The sequence below is a fragment of the Aegilops tauschii genome, chromosome 3 (assembly GCF_002575655.3).
Source record: "Aegilops tauschii subsp. strangulata cultivar AL8/78 chromosome 3, Aet v6.0, whole genome shotgun sequence".
Lineage (NCBI taxonomy): Eukaryota > Viridiplantae > Streptophyta > Magnoliopsida > Poales > Poaceae > Aegilops > Aegilops tauschii.
In genome coordinates this window covers 417,876,977-417,883,344 of record NC_053037.3, presented here as the reverse complement: position 1 = coordinate 417,883,344, position 6,368 = coordinate 417,876,977, and positions in this window count along the sequence as shown.

Genomic DNA, 6,368 nt, shown 5'->3' with positions numbered 1-6,368 from the left:
GGCCCCCTCTCCGGCAGGTCTTGGCTCCAGAAATTCTCATTTATTCCATAAAAAATCCACGTGAAGTTTCGTTCCATTCCGAGAACTTCTATTTCTGCACAAAAACAACACCATGGTAGTTCTGCTGAAAACAGCGTCAGTCCGGGGTTAGTTTCATTCAAATCATGCAAATTAGAGTCCAAAACAAGAGGAAAAGCGTGGGAAAAAGTAGATACGTTGGAGATGTATCAACTCCCCCAAGCTTAAACCTTTGCTTGTCCTCAAGCAATTCAGTTGATAAACTGAAAGTGAGAAAGAAAAACTTTTACGAACTCTTTTGCTCTTGTTTGCATAAATAGGCTTAAACAGCACCCAGGTTTTCAACCAGTACTATAACTAACCATGTCTACAATAACACTTAAAGATTATATTAACTCATATCAATGACATAATCAGCTAGCGAGCAATAATAAGATATCTCAAACAGCAACACGTTGTCAAAACAACCATGATATAATATGACAATAGTGGTATCTCACTAGCCCTTTCTGAGACCACAAAACATAAATGCAGAGCACCTCCAAAGTTCAAGCAGTGACTAAACATTGTAATTCATGGTAGAAAAGATCCAGTCATGATGCACCCAACATTAGCTATACACAATGCATAAATCATGACATCTGTGCTCTCTCAGTTTCTAGCGCTTGTTTTAGAAGGTGGTGACACAATATAAAAGTAAATAGAAAGTCCCTTCGCAGAGGGAAGCAGTGATTTGCACAGGTGCAGAGCTCAGTTTTTTAAAACAGAGGTAAATGATATTTTGAGACATGCACCCATCTCATTCATTTCACGACCATCAGTTATCAACATCTTCCATGCTAAGCACGCTAGTGGCGGTTCCCAAGCGATAAAAGTAAAGGTTTACTCCCCCTCCACCATCAATCACACTCCATGGCTTGTTCGAAACAACAGGTGCCATCCATACCAACATCAGTCCCGGGGGAGTTTTGTTTAATTATTTACATTTTTGAGTTCGGGACTGGGAATCCCTATTACCGCCCTTTTTCTCGTGCGATGGCGAGTGAATAAACACTCGACCTGAGAATAACCCGCTTAGCATGGAAGATATCGACCACCTCCTGTCGTTCCATGAATGATCCAGGCACACAAAAAGGATAATTTTTAGAAGTTTTTAGAGATGGCACATGCAAATTTACTTAGGACGGCAGGGTAATACCGTATATAGGTAGGTATGGTGGACTCATCTGGAATAACTTTGGGTTCAAGGTTTTTGATGTACAAGCAGAGTTCCCACTTAGTACAAGCGAAGGCTAGCAATTATATTGAGAAGCGGCCAGCTAGAGAGCAACAACGATCATAACCAGGCATTATGCATAAGTAACATTGGACACTAGCATGAGTAGGATATGAACACCATGAACATAAATATCATAGAGGCTATGTTCGTTTTGATTCGACTACATGCATGAACATGTGCAAGTCAAGCCACTCGAACATTCAGAGGAGGATACCATATCATCATACTACATCACAATCATTTTAACGCTATGTTGATATCCAAGATAAATCATTATCCACTCCTAGCTACTTATGCATGGCATGAGAAACTATAATCTCTAATTGTCATTGCAAACATGTTTAATCATAACGCGTTGAAGCATGGACACTAGGTTAAACATATTTACACAAACAGAACAAGTCAAGTTCATACCAGTTTCTCTTTGACACGGCCAGTTCATCGAATATTGTCATTATTGCCTTTCACTTGCACGACTGAATGATATGAAAATAATAATAGTGCAAGAGTGTCGTGGACTAAGCTGGAATCTGCAAAGCATTTTATTCAACAGGAGAAGACAAGGTAAAATAGGCTCTTTATTAGTTCAACAATTATTTATATGAGAGCCACTCAACATTTCCATCGTGGTCTTCTCCTCGGTAGGACTCGAATAAAAAGAAAAGAAATTCAGAGAAACACACTGAAATATTTTTGGAGTTTTTGGTTTTCTTGAACAAGCAAATAAAAGGGAAAAGCAAAAACAAGAAAAACTATTTACACGGGAAAGCTCCCAACAAGCAAAAGAAGAACAAGGAAATCTTTTTGGATTTTCTTTTTAGTGCTACTACTAAGCATGCATGGAAAGTAAATTACTACAACTAATTTTTTTGTTTTTTTTAAGTTTTTTTCAAACACACAAGAAGAAAGCAAGAAAATATATTTAAGCATGGATGATACAATTAAAAAGTGTGAACACCGACATATAGAATGACATGTGAACATGAATGTAATGTAGGTGAGAAACACGTACTCCCCCAAGCTTAGGCTTTTGGCCTAAATTGGTAATCAATCAGTAGCCTGGATGGTAGTAAGGATCCTAAGGAGCAGGCATCCACTCATCCCACTGCTGAGGCTCCTCCTCAGCCTCTGCAGCAGCCTGAGCGTTCCGGTAGGCAATGATGTCCGCATGCATAATCCGGTATCCGCCCCTGGCAATAGAGTCAAACAAAGCAGGTGCAGGCAAAGGAATAATATCACGATTTTTAACGCTAAAGACCAGGTTATAAGGAATGGGGATGTTAGGATAATCTCGTGCAATAAAATGATGGTGTTCCATTGCTACACGGTCTAGGTAAACCTTGGTCAGAGGGTAATCATGAGGGCGTATCTCAACATTGAAGTGAGCCGCCAAACGAGTAGCAAAAATCCCACCATGTATTCCCCCCTATGATTTATTAAGATGGAGGCGATGAGCCACAATAGCTCCCAAGCTATAAGTGTTGTCACCCTCTAGTGCTCGGCGTAAAATAGCAAAATCTGGTGCGCCGAGCGCACCTACTTTCTTTCTAGCAAGCAAGCACTTAGCAACAAATAAAGCAAAATAGTGTATAGCAGGAAAGTGTATGCTAGCAGCAGTGGTAGCTGACACTCCTCTCTCATCTCCCACTGTCAAGGTGCGATAAAATGCCTCAGACCCAGCCGGCCTAGGCTCAGCTAAGCTCCCATCAGAAGGGATCATGCATATGTCACAAAATTCAGTAAGTGGTATCTGATGGTTTTCAGCATATAAATCAAAGCTCACTTCCGGAGGATTATTTCTAGGCAGGAAAGTAAAACTCTGAACAAATATGTTTGTGAGGATTTGGTGCTCGTCACACTCATCTGCGATGAAGTCGGTGAGGCCGGCATTAGCAGCATATTGTGTGAACTCCTGAAGAATTCCAGCCTCTTCCAGGAACGGGGTGTGCGGCCATTCACACGGCCGTACCTCCGCCAACCTCCGAGGATGGAGATCACTATCAGATGATTCCCCAATAACACCCTTGGAGTTCTTCTTAGATCCAAACTTCCTAAAGATGTTCATGTCCGCGTACAATTTTCTGAAAAATTTTGGGTGACAAAAATTTGTTAACAAAACTTTATTAAATTGATAGCAACTACTCATAGGGATACATAGAGGCCATAGCAAGCATTCAAACTACTTAGAACACTAAAAATTCAACATGCAAGCTCATCTACAGCAGCACCAAGAGTAGTTAATTATTCAAAATATAAACCACTAAAAAAAATTAATTGGAAAAACGGTGGAGTCACATACCAAGCAACAACCCCCCGATGCAGTTTCAGAAACGGAGCTTCGAGCAAAGAGATCGAAATTCGTGGGTTTGAGAGCAAGAACACGGGAGAGAGAGCAATGGAGATTGTTTTCTGGAGGTAAGTGATGATGTGGGCTAAAGAGATAAGTGAGGGGGGCCACGTGGGGACCACAACCCACCAGGGCGCGCTTGGGGGTCCTGGCGCTCCCAGGTGGGTTGTGCCCACCTGGTGCACCTCCCTCTAATATTATTTGCACCAGAAATTCAGAAATATTCAGAAAAAATCGTATTAAATTTTCAGAGCATTCTGAGAACTTTTATTTTTTGGTCATTTTTTTACTGCACGGGAAATTCAGAAAACTGACAAAACATGGCACTTTACTTTATTTAACTAATAAAAACAGAAAACTTAAAGTAAGGATAGAAGGTAGTGCTTACTAAATTCATCAGCTTCATACCGCTCAAAAATGATTCATTAATAAGGTTGATCAGGTCTTATTAACAACCACTTTCGATTAGCATGAAACCGGAAAACTTTCGTAAATCACTAAGTTACCTCAATGGGGATATGCATGTCCCCAACAATAAGCATTTCATATTTATTTTTGACAATAGGTAGAGGTATTTGAAAACTTCCAATAGTGATTGTCGAAGATTTTTCAATAACATTAATACCATTCACTTGGAATTGTTTCTTCGGAAAGTGCACCGTATGCTCATTACCATTAATATGAAAAGTGACATTGCTTTTGTTGCAATCAATAACAACCCCTGCAGTGTTCAAGAAGCGTCTACCAAGGATAATCGACATGTTGTCGTCCTCGGGCATCTCAAGTATAACAAAGTGAGTCAAAATAGTAACATTAGCAACAACAACGGGCACATCCTCACAGATACCGATAGGTATGGCAGTTGACTTGTCAGCCATTTGCAAAGATATTTCAGTAGGTGTGAGTTTATTCAAATCAAGTCTTTTATATAAAGAGAAAGGCATAACACTAACACCAGCTCCTAAATCACACAAAGCAGTTTTCACATAATTCTTTTTGATGGAGCAACGTATAGTTGGTATACCCGGATCTCCAAGTTTTTTAGGTACTCCTTGAAAGTATAATTAGCAAGCATAGTGGAGATTTCAGCTTCCGATATTTTTCTCTTATTAGTGATGATGTCTTTCATATACTTTGCATAAGGAGGCATTTTCAAGATATCAGTCAAGCGAGTACGCAAAAAGAATGGCCTCAGCATTTCAGCAAAGCGTTCAAATTCTTCATCATCATTCTTTTTAGTTGACTTGGGTGGAAAAGGCATAGGTTTTTGAACCCACGGTTCTCTTTCTTTACCGTGTTTCCTAGCCATGAAGTCTCTTTTATCATATCTTTTATTCTTAGGTTGTGGGTTATCAAGATCAACATGTGGTTCTATCTCAACATCATTATCTAGTTCTTTTTCATTTGGTTGAGTGTCTTCATGAACATCAACATTATATTTTTCATTGTCACTAGGTGGATGTTCATTACCAGATTGAGTTTCAGCATCAGAGATAGAAGTTCCATTTTCATTATCAGGAGGTTTCTCTATTTCAGGTTCACGAGAAGTATGCAAAGTCCTATCATTTTTCTTCTTATTTTTCTTTTTAGAATGACTAGGTGCACTAGTGTTATTTATTTGTGAGTCTTGTTCAATTCTTTTTGGGTGTCCCTCAGAATAAAGTGGTTCCTGAGTCATTTTACCTCCCCTAGTTGCAACTCTAACAGCAAAGTCATGCATATTATGATTCATTTCATCAAGTAATTCTCTTTGAGATTTAGCAACTTGTTCTAACTAAGTTTGTACCATAGAAGCATGTTTTCCAACACCTCTAACATCATTTGAGATTCTAAATAACAAGTCACTCAAGCGAGCAATCATATCAGAATTGTATTTCAACTATTTCATAACATTTGCATTGAAGTGATCTGGTTTTCTAATGTAGTTTTCAAACTCATAAAGGCATTGACTAGGATGCATATTGTGAGGATTATCATTTTTATTGAACTTCATTAGAGAATTAACCTCTACCACCTTAGGCAGTGGTGGTGTATTAAGCCCATGTATTTCTTCAATAGGAGGTAAATTTTTAACATCCTCAGCTTTAATACCTTTTCCTTCATAGATTTCTTTGCCTCTTGCATATCTTCAGGACTAAGATATAATATAACCCTCTTGTTTGGAGTGGGTTTAGGCGGTGGTTCAGGAATAGTCCAATCATCACAATTTTTCAATATGTTATTCAATAATTCTTTAGCTTGAGCAATAGTTCGTTTCCTGAAAAAACAACCATCACAACTATCTAGGAAGTCCCTAGAAGCGTCGGTTAGTCCATTATAGAAGATATCAAGTATTTCAATTTTCTTAAGAGGATGATCAGGCAAAGCATTAAGTAACTGGCAAAGCCTCCCCCAAGCTTGTGGGAGACTCTCTTCTTTAGTTTGCACAAAGTTAAGTATTTCATGTAAGGCAGCTTGTTTCTTATGAGTAGGAAAATATTTTTCAGAGAAGTAATAAATCATATCCTGGGGACTACGCACACAACCAGGAGTAAGAGTATTGTACCAAGCTTTAGCATCACCCTTTAACGAGAAAGGAAATAATTTGAGAATAAAGTAATAGCAAGTTTTCTCATCATGAGTAAAATGGGTGGCTATATCATTCAACTTACTAAGATGTGCCACAACAGTTTCAGTTTCATAACCATGGAAAGTGTAACATCCCAAATTTTCAATTTGGAATGT